The sequence below is a fragment of the Tamandua tetradactyla genome, chromosome 1, assembly GCF_023851605.1.
Source record: "Tamandua tetradactyla isolate mTamTet1 chromosome 1, mTamTet1.pri, whole genome shotgun sequence".
NCBI lineage: Eukaryota > Metazoa > Chordata > Mammalia > Pilosa > Myrmecophagidae > Tamandua > Tamandua tetradactyla.
The window spans coordinates 201,828,519-201,845,118 of record NC_135327.1 but is presented as its reverse complement, the minus strand read 5'-3'; the positions used below and the strand labels follow the sequence as shown (position 1 = coordinate 201,845,118).

At 37.5% G+C, this 16,600-nt stretch overlaps 1 long non-coding RNA gene across 6 annotated transcripts in view; it reads left to right on the top strand.

The window, feature by feature from the left end:
* LOC143674838 (uncharacterized) overlaps positions 1-16,273 on the top strand; it is a 122,359-nt gene extending 106,086 nt beyond the window's left edge. For 5 of the 6 annotated variants that reach the window (XR_013171241.1, XR_013171232.1, XR_013171238.1 and 2 more), the window contains 2 exons: positions 13,066-13,421; positions 13,737-16,273. This is a non-coding gene — a long non-coding RNA (uncharacterized LOC143674838). Of the gene's footprint in view, positions 1-2,859; positions 3,118-13,065; positions 13,422-13,736 lie in introns of those variants that run through there. The other variant, XR_013171239.1, reaches the window with a different exon arrangement.
* Positions 16,274-16,600: the final 327 nt, after the last annotated feature.

Here is a 16,600-nt window from a genome sequence, read left to right as displayed (position 1 = left end):
GTCCTAACCTCAAGTCTTGTGAATGTGATCCTGTTTGGAAATAGGAACTCTGAGGATGTTACTAGTTATGATGAGGCCAAACTGGAATAAGGTGGGCTGCAAGCGAATATGACTGGTATCCTTATAAGGAGAGGAAATTTGGGCACATATGGACAGAAAGAGAAAACAGTCATGTGACAGAGGCAGGGACTGAGTTATTCCACAAGCCAAAGAACATTGAATCTTACAGATGTCAGAGAAAGTATAGCCCTGCCAACACATTGCTTCAGTCTTCTAGCTTCAAGAACTGTGAGACAATAAACGCTTGCTGTTTTAAGACACCCAGTCTGTGGTACTTAGTTATGGCAGCTCTAGGGAACTAATAAAGTAACCCTAACACAATAATTTTTACTTCTGGTTGCTTATCTAATTTTTAATATTTTCTTTACAAAATTGCAATTTTCTTTTAATTTATGTGAAGACAGATGCCCAGTAAAATTGATCATTTAGGTGATGGGGTCTTTAGACAGACTGTGTGATTCTCTGTTCAATTGGTTCATCAGCCATATATGTCAGGCAGGCCAGAACAGAAGCCTGAATTTTATGTGAGGAGGTTTAGCCACATGTCACCCCAAATGCAAATATTGATTTTATACGTTATAAGGAAAAAGACCTAGGCCCTGTCCACCACTGAGGTTCAGATATAGAAAAGCCATATCCTAAATAAGGAGAGAATGAGGAAAACACAGCAAAGAGTCCAAGGAGGAACTCCCCACATTGGGGTGTGTGGAGTCTGACATGGCCACCAAAGCCAACAACTGGGGCTAAGCTCTGGTGGGAAGAAGAGGTTCTCAAATAGATAGTTCCATGACTCATTCTGATGTAGCCATCCTAGAGCATATATGCACTCTAGAAACAAGGAAACTGTGAACATGATTTAAAAGTACAATGTCATCAGCCCCTCTAACACGTTGGAAACACTCTCTCTGAGGCATTTTTTTCCTCCCACAACTGAATTAAATACAGAGAGTGCATTCTTCTACCTTAATCTGTACAGTGACAGGAATCTTTGGCTTTGTGACCCACCAGGGGTGCTACAGTGAGGCCTGCATCTGACATGGTGAATTTCCAGGGTAATGGAAGCAGCAAAGTCATTGCCATTTGAGAGCTCAGCTCCACTGGCTCAATTTTATTCTTGGCAACATTTAACCCCCTGACCCATTAGGATATGTTTGGAATTGCAGAATTGGAGAGAATTTCCATTTACTACAGTCTAACTTATCAAGACATCTAACCACTGAATTTGGGGATTACACATAGCATCCATTTACCAGCTATGTGGCTTGGGCAAGTTATATAACTTCTACATGCCTCCTCTTACTTATCTACAAAATGGTGATAAAATCAGTTACATGTATCAGAGGGTTGTTTTAAAAAATTGTTTTTTCATAATTGTAAAACACATAGGACAGTGCCTGGCATCTAGGAAAGAATTTGTTCTCAGAAAGTTTGTTGTTATTATTTTCAGTCCAGCATCATAAAGTAGGAAAAGAGGCCAAGCCTCAGCATGTCAGAATTGGTGGAAACATGTTCTGATTTGATTTTGTTTATTGAGTCATTCAGGAGATGGGGTTTGTTTTAGTCTGTAAGCTGCCAGAATGCAATATACCAGAAATGGAATGGTTTTTAAAAAGGGAATTTATTACATTGCAAGTTTACAGTTCTAAGGCCATGAAATGTCCAACTTAAGGCAGGGCTATAAAAATGTCTAAACTAAGGCATCTAGGGAAAGGCCGATGACATTCAGGATTTCTCTCTCAGCTGGAAAGGCACATGGTGATCTCTGCTAGCTGTCTCTCTAGGCTACCTCAATGGCTTCCCCAGGGCATTTTCTTTATGCATCTCCAAAGGTCATAGGCTATGTGGACTCTGTTGACTCTAAAGTTTTTTCCAAAATGGTTCCCTCTTCATGGGCTCCAGTAAGCAACCCCACCTTGAATAGCTAGAGACACATATCCAGGGAAACCACCTAAGAAGAAGCTACCACCCACAATTGGGTGGGTCATATCTCCAAGGAAACAACAAAGAAGATCCCACTCAGCAATACTGAATGAAGATTTAAAGACATAACTTTTCTGGGTACATAATAGCTTCAAACTGGCACAGGGTGTAATGGACAGAACATTGTGAGCCCATTTCCTGTTGTCCCTTCCAACTCGTTGTGACACCTTTCTCTATCTAACTTCCTTCTTTATTCTCTTCCCTTCCAACCCAGAATATTCTCCCAAGGGGCCCTCTGAACTTCTTGTTTCCCTCCACTGTAACCATTCTTTACTACATTAGCAACATCTTCAAGGAAGAAATAAAAATGTTTTTTTTTTTTAAATAAACACAGGTCTTGTTTGGTGGCAGGTTTATGTTTCATAGCTTCCTCCTACAGTCCACTACCCTGGATCAGCTTTCATCTACTTTGTCTTCAGGATCTCTCCTTCCTTCCCCGCACTTCAAGAGAAGAAATGCACTGCATGCATTGGCCTGAGTTCTGAACTTCCATGCAGACCTTTCCTGTGGAGTTTGATCCTCCATAGCCCACCACTTCTGTTGACAACTTCTGTCATCTATCCAAAAGTCCTGGGCACATAGACACAGAATTCCCTTCCCTGTTCCACTTCCTTTATTCCCCATTTGCATTGTGGTTGCAATGTGCTGCTTCCCAAGTATCATCCCCTTTGTCGTTTTTACATTCTGATGCAGTCTGTAATCAACACAAGCTTCAGCTCCTCTCATTACTAGCTCTTGAAGGGATTCTTCAGACTCAGCAAGAACAGCCGCATCATCAGATTACAGCATCTGTTTTCTCCAATTTCAATTCCTCTGCAGCCAACAAGGAGAATGCACATTTGCATTTGAGAGTACAGCCAGAAAGAAGGAAGAGGCACAGGGAAGCTCTGCACAGCTCCCTACCTGGGATTCCATCAGCTCTGGCCCTCTGGCTGCATCGACTCTCCCCACACCTGTACCACAGATGGGATTTGTCTGTGTTTTGGGCATCACAGAATATCAGAACTATAAGAGGGACCTTGGACACCATCTATACTGGCCCCACCTTTATTACATGGGCTATAATTAAAGAATGGAACTGGGAACAAGAGATTGTACCTTCATTTATTTATTTCATTTAAGTCTACAATTTCCCAAAAGCAGCATAAAAGTATTCAGTAGAAAAATACAATAAGAAGTCTGTTGTGCAAAGGTATATGCATGCGTGCAAATATAGCCAAGGGGAAATGTTTCAGAATTGTAAGATGAGAAAGGGTAGAAGAAACACAAAAGGGGGAAGAGACACAGAAATGTATGCCATAAAGTCTGTAGTGGGTTAAATAGTGTCGTCCCAAAAACCCATGTTCAATTGGAACCTCAGAATATAGCATTATTGGGAGATAGGATCTTTGCAGATGTAATTAGTTAAGATAAAGTTAACTGGGTTAGGGAGAGCCCTAATTTCCAAGACTAGTGTCATTAGGAGAAGAGAAAAATAGACATTTATACACTCACAGAAGAGAAAGCCACATGGAGGGAATGCCAAGGATTGCTGGGAACCACCAGAAACTAGAGGAGGCAAGGAAGGATTCTTTTTTTTTTTTTTTTTTTACCTTTATCCCCACCCTCTGCTTTATTTATTACACATCACCATCTGACTGTAAAATAGCTTTTTTTTTTTTTGTCTATTTTTCTCTATCATGTCTTTCCCTCTACTAGAATGTGGCAGAGATTTCTGGTTGTCCTCCAATATCTATTCTCTCATAAGATTCCAAGAAATCAAATGATTCATAAACTGGAAAATCAGAGATATTACAGTAGTAAATTCAAGATCTGTAGCCAATTAACATGTGTGAAATGGAAAGAGAAATATCTTGCTCTCAATATGAAATTCCCTTCTTTGGCAACATATGTAAATGGGGCTCAATAGTTATTACTTCACATATAACCTTTTTGCTTTCCTCTTAACAATAATTGTGCTGAAAAAATGTGGACTCATTTTAACATGTCTGAGTGTATTAGTTATCTGTTACTATGTAAAAAAAATCACCACAAAACTGGTGTTTTGAAAGAATAACATTTATTATCTCACGGTTTCTGTGGATCAGGAATCTGGGCACAGCTTAGCGAGATTCCCTATTTCAGGGTCTCTCACATGCTGCAAACAAAATATCGACTAGGACTGTGTCTCATCTCAAGGATCAACTGGGGAAGGATCTGCTTCCAAGCTCATTTTCATGGTATTTGCATGTGTCAGTTCCTTGCAGGGTGCTGGACTGAGGATGCCAGTTCCTCACTGTCTGTTGGCCAGAAGCTGCCTTCAGTTGTTTGCCACAAGGAGCTATCCAACAAGGCAGCTTACTTCAACAAATCCTGATAGTCAAGAAGCCAATAAAGCAAGCCAGCAACATGGAAGTTAAGGTCTTTTGTAACCTAATCATAGGAGTGACATCTCAGCAGTTTTGCCTTATTTTATTTGTTAAAAGTGAGTCACAATGTATGGTTCAGTAGTAGAATGCTTGCCATCCATTCAAGAGACCTGGGTTCAATTCCCAAACCACGCACCCCCCCCCCCAAAAAAAAAGTGAATCATAATGTGCAGCCCACTCAAGAGGAGGAGATTACACAAGGGCATGGAAAGAAGGAGACTGGGATCACTGAGGACCATCTTTGAAAGCTGAAAACCACACCAAGTTATGCCAGCATCTGGGCATAAATAGTTCCAAGATTCCTTGTAGTTCAGCAGTCTTCTAATCTTTGCAAGGGTGCAGCTGCCTACTACTGAGCTTGCATTTGAACCTTCACATGAAAATAGATTTACCCAAGAGCTTTCCCCACAAGCCTCTTTCAGTGGCTTGGAAGGCAGCAAGAAACTATGAATAAGATGAGTCCAGCAGCCCCCACAACCTCAAAGAAGGTTTCAAAGAAGGCCTGGGGAATGCTTTGTCACAATCAGAGATAGATTCTAAATGTTTCTAGACAAATGGTATCCGTCTTGAACATGCCTGGGGATTTTATGTACTCCAGTAATCCTTATAAAATCCTGTATCTTTATCCAACCTGTAGAAACTCTTAATATGGATGGATGACTAAATGGGAGATAACTAAATTTGACTTTCCATGCAAACCTGATCATTTGCCAGTGGAAATCATTGGCTAGGAGTTTGTTTCAGTGCTTGCACTGGCTGAAGAGTCTGCTTCCTAATTCTCCAGAATGCTTAGGAACCTCCTTGTTCTGAGATACTCAGGTGTCTTCCATCTGCTTTATGTTACTTCTAAGCTCCACCAATGTCTGGTACCTCCTTGGGAAGGCACTGATGCTCTTTGTGGCTCAAGGATGGCATTGTTACAACTCAGTTAACAGTAAATAGTGGCCATAGCAGTGGAAGTGGAAGCATTATTCCTGAAGCACATGAGCATGAGCAAAGGCCCGAGGTCAGGAACCATGTTAGGGAGAGACTTATTCCCCACAACCTGGAAAATACCTGAAAGAAAATTTTTTTGTGGGTAATAACTTTGCATCAGATTTTGGGAGTGAGCTCTCCTCTGTGAAAAACTTAACCTTCTTCTAGTTCAATGGAAGAAACCTATATTTATGGTGTGTGTGTGTGTGTATATGTCTGTGAAGGAGTAGGGGTGGAGAGAAAGAGAGAGAAGGAAAAAGGATAAGGAGGCATGAAAGTGAGACCACAAAAGAAAATGGTTATCAACCTGTACTAGTTTATCTCCCAATTAACACCCTGATGCTAATCAATAATAATTCTGAATGCTCCTGACAAATGGAATTTTAATGGTGCGACACCTTTTGGAATTAGCTGGCTAGAGTTGACATTGCTTCAAATTAGACAGCAGGCAGTGAACCAGTTGAACATATTATTATTGTAATTAAAGACAAAATGAACCAATAATCAGAAAAAAAGGGTGCCTACATATCTATTTTCAGGAAAACAGTCTATTTTTATATTATTATTCATTGTTTTTATACTAAATAGGGCCTCTTAGTACATGGAGAGCAAGAAAACTAAAGATTTAATATACATGTGTCAAATCACTTTGCTGAAATCAACAAATTACAGTTTAATAAACATTCACTTCTCAGAAGATATTCAAGAACATAACTTTCAGTGGTTCAATAAATAGGATAGCTTTCTAGAGAAAGCTCTATATTAATTTGTGGAAAATCAATTGACAGTAATTGATTTACAGATGTTTATTCTAATTATATATTTTTATGTAATTACCTAGGTGAAGACAATGCTCAAAACCTGATTCTGGTTTAAAAAGGGAATATTGCAATTGACTAACTTGCCCCCTTCACCGCAGCTAAAACTGATCAAACAGATGCACCTCTTGTGTCTTAAGTATAACTTGCATCACGTGGTTTTAGTTTGGTTATTTGCTGCTGTTATATAGGGCAAGTGTGTGATTCTTTTATTATTCTATTCAGCATTCTCAACCTTGTCAGTTAGTTAGAAGAATTCTGTGCTCCCTTCTCACCCCAAGTCATCCCCCCCCCCCCCCCGCAATTCACTAGCATTTTACTTGGCTTTGCAATCAGATGAAAACTTTGTACGTGACAAAGTAGCTCCTAATGCAAAAAGCAGTTGCAACATTTACCCATTCTGCTTCTTCCTTTCTGGTCATACCTCAAGCTTGGCCCACTACAAATCAACACTGGACCTGAGCCAAAGGAATAATTTGGAAATCAGTCAGGTAGTTTCTAGCTGGCATCCACTGTGTAGGTCCAAGGAGTTTTTAAGATAATGCTGCTTCTCAAATGGGAGAGTTGAGCCTACTCATCCCAGTCACCCAGTATGTATTAAACACTTATTTTAAGCAATGTTCTGTGGCCAAAGACAGAAAAAGATTAATCTCTACCCTCTAAGAGATTCTAGTAATTGGGGAGATGATATATACATAAAATAACATATAGCAGTAAAAGCTGTGAGTAAAGGTCACAGCTGTGACCTTTGGTAAAGGCTGTGAGTGATAGCAAATTGGGAGGAAAGAATAATCATTGTTCTTTGGGTAGACTGAAGTATGGCATGTCATAGGAAGTGCCATTTTAGTAGACCTTTTGAAGGACTGGTAGATCTTATACACAGCAAAGAGAAAATAAAAAGTTTCTGGAGCAAGGGATTATAGAAGCAAAGAGAGTAGGATGAAGGGCAGAGAAGACATGGCAGCCAAGCTGGGTCCCACCATCCAAAACCCTCATGATTTCCCCTCCAGCCTCCAAATGAACAAGAACCTCTCCATGGAATCTGACAAGGAGAGAAGGTTTTCTTTCGCAAACAAGGCATTTCTCAGAGAAAAGCCTTAATAAACAGGTTCAACATAGGTTTGATACCCATTTATAAGAAGATAGTAAAACAGAAATTAAAGGTAAAGCATTTATTATATCAACATATAATCTGTTTGTGATTTAGACTAATGACAGTCTTTAAGCCTATCATTTTTAGGCCAAAGAAAATACCAACATTAAAGAGGGAGCAAAAGATCAACCCAGGCGTTTCCTCTAATACGGTAGTCTTAACAGGATGGATGCCAGGATTTCAAAGATGTTTAGAAAACTCATAAACCATGATTTGTGCCAATTAAACAGACCCAGTTAATGCAGGGAACTCTGAGTCAAATAATGCTTTCATGAGCTCAGCAACTTTTTGCCTACTCTAAAATTCCCTTATATTTGATCCTTCTCTGAGCACTAAGATGCCTTTTATTTTTAAAACATTTGTGTGCTGACAGTTCACAGCTTTAAGAGATATAAAAGTATAAAAAATACATATATTTCCGAGCAACATGTACCAACCCATTGGTAGTCAAAAGATGTCAGTGCAGAGGTGGATTCTCTGTCCAAGTCCATTCTCAATAGTAATATTTTCTCCCCATTCATAACACAGGCAAATAATTTTTAAGCATGGTCATTATATACATCGTGTGTGTATGTGTGTCTATCAATTCTAGGTTATCTTGGTATGCCTCATTTCTTCACAATTGAAATTATTGAGAATAGAATGTCAAAGCTCTGCTTTAATTAGTCTCAATGGTACCCACTGCTTATCTGTTTTGATAGTCTTTAGCTGTTTATAGTGATTAATGGAAAGAATCACATAAATGAAAAGTGTCTGTTTTATCAGATTTTTTGCAGCTAATAGCAGTAGTATGTGACAAATTTAATGTTTGAGTCCAAGGAAAAGATCACCAATCCTAACATTGCTTTGTTGTAGTATAGCACACTAAGGTAGTTCTCATGGCAGAGGAAGTGGTACTGAAATGTTGGCATGAGAAGAGCTGGATTCATTTACGTCATCAAGTGTGTCTCCCACCTACAGTTCTCATGACAGTTATCACCTATATTTAGATTCAACTCTTGAGAAGAGGAGGAGAGAAGAAAAGAGGAGAAGAGTGGAAGGAGGGAAAGAAAAAAGTAGGAAAAGGGAGTGGTTATATAAGAATGGCAGAGACAAAAGGAAGCAAATTAGGGAAATGACGAAATATAAGAATTGAGTGCTGGAAGTATTTTAGAAAATCTATTCTGAACAGAAAGAAGGAATGAACTTTAATTCAAATTAGATAGAACAAGATTGTGGAGTAGTCCATTATACTCTTCTTGACACATTTTGTCACTTTCACATCACACTGTTCTTGGCAACATCCTTTCATCATGGAATTCAAAATCTCACCTTCCAAGGATTATCTTTACAACATCTATATTAATTTATAAGCTGCCAGAATGCAATATCAGAAATTGAATGGCTTTTAAAAAGTTACATGTTCACAGTTCTAGTGCTGAGAAAATCTCTAAACTAAGGTACTGATAAGAGGTTACCTTCACTCAAGAAAGGATGATGTCTCCTGGAACTCCTCTGTCAGCTGTGAAGGTATGTGTCTGGCATCTGCTGGTCCTTTGCTCCTGGGTTCTGTTGTTTTCAGCCTCTGTTTCCTGTGGGGGTTACACACTTCACATCTGTGGACCTTCACTCAGCATCTCCATGACACAACTCTTGAGTTCTGGATTGCTTAGCATCTCATGGGAAGGCACATGGCAATGTCTGTTAGGTTTTGCATCTTCAGAAGTCTGGGTCTCATGTTGGTTCTGTCAGTTTTGAAGCAACTGTTCTCCAAGTGTCTGCTCTGGCACTTTCAGACGTCTGTGTCTGTGTTTGACTCTGAGGTTCCTTCAAAATGTTTCTAAGCAAAAGTTTCCCCCACAAGACTGGATCAAGATTAAAACATGGCTTTTCTGGAATACCTAAGAGTTTCAAACTGGCACAACATCCATGAGTGATATTTACTGACTTGAATGTTTAATGACAGTGAGTTCTTGTCTTCCTGAAACAGTACACTGCTCCGTATGGGATAATTCTGTTACACTACTTTTTTTCTTATATTATCCTCAATTCTCATTCCTTCTATCTCTGTTGATTAATTCTCAAGTGTATTACATAAAAGATCAAGATAAAATCCCTAGAAATATTTGAAAATTTTTACCTTTTTCCTGAGCTTTCCTTGATCTTTACTGGAAGACTCAGACACTAGTTGTGTTTATTGTTTCAATGCCAACTGATTACCCAAGCTTAATAAGGAGAGAGAATAGAGGCCAAACTTGTTTAAAGAGAGTCTTCAGAAGCCCAGAGGTAAATAAATGTGAAAATAAAGTTCTTTGACACAGCAATTACAGTTTAAAAGGGAAATTTATGAAAAAAAATAACTCTAGTACAACTTTTCTCAAGGAAGAATAGACCCTGAAACAATTGCTTCTGTGGCCCATCGCGGCATGGACTGTTTGTTCTTCCATCTTGGGGACTTACCCATGTAAGTTGAGTTGGCTGGATACTTTAAAAAAGGTGGCAGAACTTTAGAAACTGTCTGTGCCCCTATTATTTGAAAGGATTGACAGAATAGAGTGAATAAATAAAGACAGAAATAAAAAGTTTTAAGGAGATAGAAGAAATAGAAAAATCACTGTTTGATTTGACTTCTGAAGAAACAAGACAGAAGGGAAATAGGAGAGTCAGAAATCCTATGTACTGACACTATGTTCATTTGGTATAAAGCTCTGTTCATGGGAGGGACCATATCCTCTCAATTAGCTGCAATGGCTCACAATTACACTGTAGAGTAAGAAAAAATAACAGATATTGAAGCCAAAGAATGGTGACTTGAGGCTTTCTGATGAGAGTACTTCATGCTTTATGTAGACCTAGCATGGACAGTGAGGAAGAGTGTTCCTTTGGGGGGCACTTATCTGAGATGGGTCAGAGAACTTAAAATCCTTCTGACAATTACTGATCTGCTCATCATATGGCAATAAGGTACTCCCAGAAAAAAACCTGAAATGCATCCAGTCACTCAGAAGCTTTGGGTGGACTCACTAAAAATAAAGTTCATTGCTCATGGACCTAGAAGTATGTATTTTCTAGGAAATACGAAAGTTAAGTTTTCACAGTCTGATGAGCTTTGATTTGAAAGTTGTTTCTACTATCACCAGCTATGTGGCTTTAGGAAAGTTAATTCTCTGAGATTCAATTTTCCATTAAAAAAAAAGGGAATAATGATACCTACTACATAGAGCTGCTGAAAGAATTTAGTCATACGGAATAAGTAAAGTACAGAGCAAATGCTCAATATATAGTTACTGAAATCTGAGGATAAAAGAAAAATATCTAGATAACATTTTAAAATCAGATACTAGTGACTTGCCACAAGACCCTGCCTTTTGAACAAGGAAAGTAAGAAAATATGTATCAAGTATATCAATGTCACAAAATAAGTAAATTGTTTATTTAATCTAATTACAAAAAGACTTCAAGAGCTTTAAAGATTGTCATTACTTTGTACATTAATTCAACTTTAAGCATTTGCTACTAAGGAAATAATCAGAGATGCACAAAATGATCTATGAGTCTGAGTGTTCGTTTCAGATTAACTAGTATTATGTAAAGATTAGAAATTATCTAAATGTGCAACAATAAGGGCTTGGTTAATTAAATTGCGATATGCCTCTACAGCAAAATAATATATATTCATTCCAACAAGTATATTTAATGCCATGGGAAAATATTCACAATCTATTATCAAGTAAACTAATAAATATATTATAAGCAAATAAATATGCTATAGTATATTTTATATTTTATATTTTGTGTGCTTGCTCTTAAGAGTAAAAGAAAGATTGACAGAAAGAGAAAAGAAGGAAATCTAGAAAAAGATTCCATGGTATTGAGGAATTAATACTAGGTAGGGAAATAAGGGGTCATTTTTACTTTCCTGTTTTTTTAATACTTTTCTCTATTTTTCAAATTTCCTATCAGAAATAAAAGGCAACTATTAAAATATCTCAGCAGCCTATAATAATAACTAAAAATTGATGAGAAGAAATGGAATGTGAATCCATACAGCACTCTACAATTAGGTCTAAAAATTAACTACGTAATAAATAAGATTAAAGAAAGAAATGAAAACAATATAACAAATCATTTTGCAAGAGATTTTGAGGTCTTCATTGCCTGGGCTCTCAGTATGATTCATCAGTGAGACATGTTTTACCCAAAGATAAAATTTTAAAAATCTTAATCTCTATTAATCATTTTGTAAGACCGTGGCAGTTTAGAGCATATCTAATGGATTCTATCAGCTCTGGTTACCGCATTTTAAAGGAAATGTTGATGAACAGATAGAGAAACCTGGATGGTGAAAATCATGGAAACCATGGTATAAAAATAGTTGAAAGATATGAGGTTCTTTAACCTGAACTAAAAAGATTCATAGAGGAAATGATAGGTTCCTTCAAGTATTTGCAGGGCTGTTGGCTGGATAAAGGATCAGACTTCTTATGTATGGCTCCAGAAGGAAGAATCAGAACCAAGAACTGAAGGCAATATGGGGACAGATTTTACTCAAAATAAAAATTGTTTGCGGGGTGGCTCAGCGGGCAAAGTGCTTGCCTGCTATGCCGGAGGACCTCGGTTCGATTCCCGGCCCCAGCCCATGTAACAAAAACGGAGAAACAGAATACAATAAAACAAGAAAATGTTTAAAAATGTTTCCCTTTCTTCCTTCCTTCCTTCCTTCTATCCTTCCTTCCTTCTCTCTGCCTTTCCTTTAAAAAAAAAAAAAAAAAAAATTGTTTGCTAAGCATGGAGTGTCAGGGAATGGCTACTGCCTGTTGGGAGTATTCAGAAGCAGCTGGCTGACAACCCATCAGGATTCCTGGTACACTGAGATGAAGCTCAGATGCCTCTATAAGAAGTATATGATAATTTCTTCAGGCTAAGCACTCCTTATTCCCTGTGTCAATTAGTTTCCAAACACTTCATCATCTTTACCACATCAAATGGCCAGCTAAGTTATGCCAACACATTTGTTTCCCTGGCTTGCAGGCTCAACTGGTGGCAGCTTAGCAGTGTAAATACAGTGATAGAAGAAGATAAGTATTTAAGAAGTAAGATGTATTATGGAATATATATAGTAGGTCCTTATTATATAAGGTTATTCCGCATAAAATGAATTCACTTAAAATAGAAACCAAAAGATTATGATACATAATAAAAATATTTGATTAGAAATGTACCTAAAAATGAAATTAATAATATGAAAATGCATATTTCTAGCTGCAAAACATATTAAATTTTAATTAAATGCTAATTTAAAAAATCAACAATAAATGAATCAAGTAGTTATGTCATCATCTTTCTGACAAAGCGTATGGAAGCATGATATAAAATCCTTTACTTCATATTTGCATTTCCTCACACCATCAAAAGAGAATAAGTTTTGCACACACAAAAATGTTAAAAACATCATCAATTTTCCCAAGAATTTTTTAAACTTCTTGTGTAGGTTATTCTCCTTGAGTGCTTATTTTGTCACCATCTATTTAATTTTCTTTTCTCCAGTTGTTAATTGGTCAAACTCTGCCAAATCCTCATCCAGGAAATTGTCAGTTTAGTTTAAAGTGAACAGTCCTTCTACATTCCTTTCACCAACTTGAAATCCATCATTTTATGTCATATTTCAATGTCTCACTGTTTTGTTTTGTAGTTTTCTTTCCATGTATTGTTGGATGTTTACAACCTCACAGCACTGATGACTATGGACTTTGACCTCACGGGCAGGAGAGTGAGGACTCAATTTTGTAGTGGCAAGTTCATTGGTGAATATTTTCATCCCTTGATGATTTCTCATGAGGATAATGAAGATCACCAATATTTCTCCTGTATGCAGGAGATATGTATGCAGGTAAAGGAGACAACCAAGGGACTCAGAAACCTAGTATGAAGGAAACCTGTTCCATTGACAGAGGTAGCAAAAACAGTAACTACTGCAGGTTCATTCTTCCTCATTTGAAAACCTTGGGAGCAGCTGTCTTTCAGAACTCAGAGTGCTTCATATTTCAAGTAACAGGTACAAATACTGAATATTGCAAGAAATCCAGTTGATCTGAAGCAGGGATCCATAATCAAGTGATGAATATTTTTGCAATCTAGTACAAATATTCACATTAAGTGTTAATAAATAAAGACTAAAAATAATCTCATGTCAATTTAGGGTAGATTCACCACAAAATGAGTATAGAAAAACGTTTGTTGTTCAGAGCATTGGGGGTTGAGTTGGGGATAAGAGACAGTGAACCTGTCCAATATATCAGTATATATTGCATTTGAGGAAATGAAGATTGAGAGGATCTAAGTAATCTGTTCATATTTATACAGGTGATAATGGAGCTTACATTAGAATACATGTCTTCCGTTTCTCCACCATACCAAACTGTAATAACCATATTGACAAAGGCCAGTCCACTCATGTCATGGCAGTAAGCACTCAAGATCTCTGGAGAGCCAACCAGAAGAATCACAAAAACAATTGCAGTTTTGGAGTTTTGGAAAATGTGACCAAGGAGAAAAATTTGTTCATGTATTTGTTTTATCTATTCAACAAATTCTGAGCTCCTTTAATATGGAAATGTTTCTTAATCTTTGATACTTCTGTGGGATTTAAGGTAAAACGCTGAGCTGTGATGAAGGTTACCAACAGATATGTCTTGAATGAATAATAAGCTGTGTTTTATCAGTTGATAAAGAAAAGCAAGGGGAAATTTTAATACAGAAGTCTTCCTAACAGAGTATAGAGACAAGTTAACCTCCATTGCCCCTAGGGATAAAATAAAATGGGGAAGAACTGAAATATGAAGGTTGTAAATCAACAAGAATTCCATATTTTTAAAGAGAGAGTTGGTAGAGCTTTAAAAGGCCTGTGGGTCTCTTCTCTCTGAGGGGCTTTCTTAGATTTCAGCCCCCAACTCTCCTGGCAATTCAGAGAAAAGAAACTGGAAAGCAAAGATCATTCATCCAAGAAGACTTGATCTCATGCCTAAGAGGTCATCAGGTGTCCTTCCTCTGTTTAGAAGCTTGCTGTGGCATGCTGGTAAACCAGCCTCAGGATAGGTGTCTGAAGAATTGGGGATAGGCAGAGCCCTTATTTATATCAGCTGCTTATTTCTATGATACAAATATTCCCACTATGACCAAAGATTTAATAATCAGTTTGCAAAATTTCTGAATATTTAATGATCAGTTCTTTCAAGGCAGCATGAGCCATCTTCAGCCCACCATTAGAACATCCCCTGAAGTCTTAAAGTTGAGGAAGCTTTGGCCAAACCCAGAAAATGCAAGTGAGCTCCTCCCTGAAGCTGCTAGTCCTTCATTTAAGTTCATAGTCTATGGATATTTCACATCAACATGAATATATTGACTGAATTTTTTTTATATTGACTGAATTTGCTTTAACAGAAATGATTCCAATGTTTGGATCTATGGTCAATGCCAAATAACTATTCTGTTAATGAATAAGTTAACACCAAAAATGGTAAAAAGTTATTCAAATTCCACCTTGTATTTTCAAAGATCATTTTGTTTTTTAAAGTATGTATATAAATATTGACTTATTTGATATTCTTAGCAACTCTATGAAATGGATATAGCAGTTTTCTGTTAGAATCATTTGCAGGTAAGGAAATTGAGATGGAAAAATTAAATGACCTATCTAAGACCACACAGCAAATTACTTTGAGAGCTAAGTTTATATTTTTCAGGTCTTCTATCTCCTGGTTCTTCTTTCACTGTCTCCCCTCAAAAGCTCAAATAAGCCATTTTCAAGAGTACTTTTCATCTGAATTTTGATCAGAAAATAGCTTTAATTTCTAAAGCGCATTCTCTTTGAGAATGGCCCAGTTTTAGACTGATTCCATGACTGTGACTTCTCTGAAACAAATAAAAAGTGTCAGTATTGTAGCTCCTAAGCTGCAGATTGGGCTTCCTTATTTCACAAGATGTTTTAGATCACAAATTTTTTCCATTCCCCCTCCCCCCACCATGACCCAATGTCCATGACTGGCAAAGTCCGCAGCACAAATGAAGCCCTGAGTTTATGTTCACTAACTTCTCATTTAATAACCTTCTGGCCTTACCACACATACCAAACCCCTTGAAGTGGGGAGAAGGGAGGGAGAAGTGGCTCATTCTGTCACATCCCAACCCAAGGAACACCCCCTTTCCTGCCCACAGAAACCCATATTCATCCCAACATAATAACTTTCAGGCCAGAGTTAGCTGTCTTTGGCCTTTTCCCTCAAATATTCTGCCAGTTGTTCACAGAGGGTCCCAAATACCACAAAACTATGACTTTTTAGAGGTTGCCCGGGTTCAGTATGTTGAGCAGAAAACTGACAACTTGAAACATTTGCTTTCAGGGCAATTTTGGAAGTTGCAAGTTCTTTTTTCACCGTTAAAAAAAAAGTACCTTGTAGACTAAAATCTGTGTTTGGGCTAGTTTTATAATTCATTATGCATCTTCTGTGTCTACACTTTTGCATCAACAGTTATTTTTGAGGCACTTCTGTTGCGGATGCAAGGCAGTGGTCTTGCCTGGTTCTACTCTCACGGAGCTCCCAATCTAACCAAAGGCAAAAATACATAAGAAGTGCAGAACAATCAGCCACATTCTGTAATAGATACTTCTGGGGATGATAGGAACAACTGTCAAAATAGTCTTTTCTTTGATGATAAGAATTCAGAAAAAGAAGTAAATCAAACTTAAATTTTGTCTTAGAAACTTTCATGGGAGAAATGAGCTACTAAGCCAGTGAGTAAGTGCTTGGACTCTGTGTTTGTATCAACCTGGATTCATATCCTAGTTCTTCTTCCATTGACTTCAGAGATGAATTCTCTCTAAAACCTCAGATTCCTGATAACAATAGATTGTGTTATATATATATATATAAATATATTTGCAAATTTCATTATTTCTTAAGGTAGATCTGGATGGAAAATTCAGACTAGAAGAATGAGCAAAGTCATAGGGAGAAATATTTAGTAATCAGGTTCGTTGAAGCACCATTGGAAGAAGAAATAAAATTGGAAAAGTTGTTGGATACTGATTATGGAGAATGCCTGGCTAAGGATCTGACCTCAGTTCTCTATAGACAGGAAGACTCTATACAGGATTTTTGAATAGAGGAGTAAGGATCATGCAAAAGTCATATATTAGGCAGGCTATCACAATCTAAAATAGTCATTGC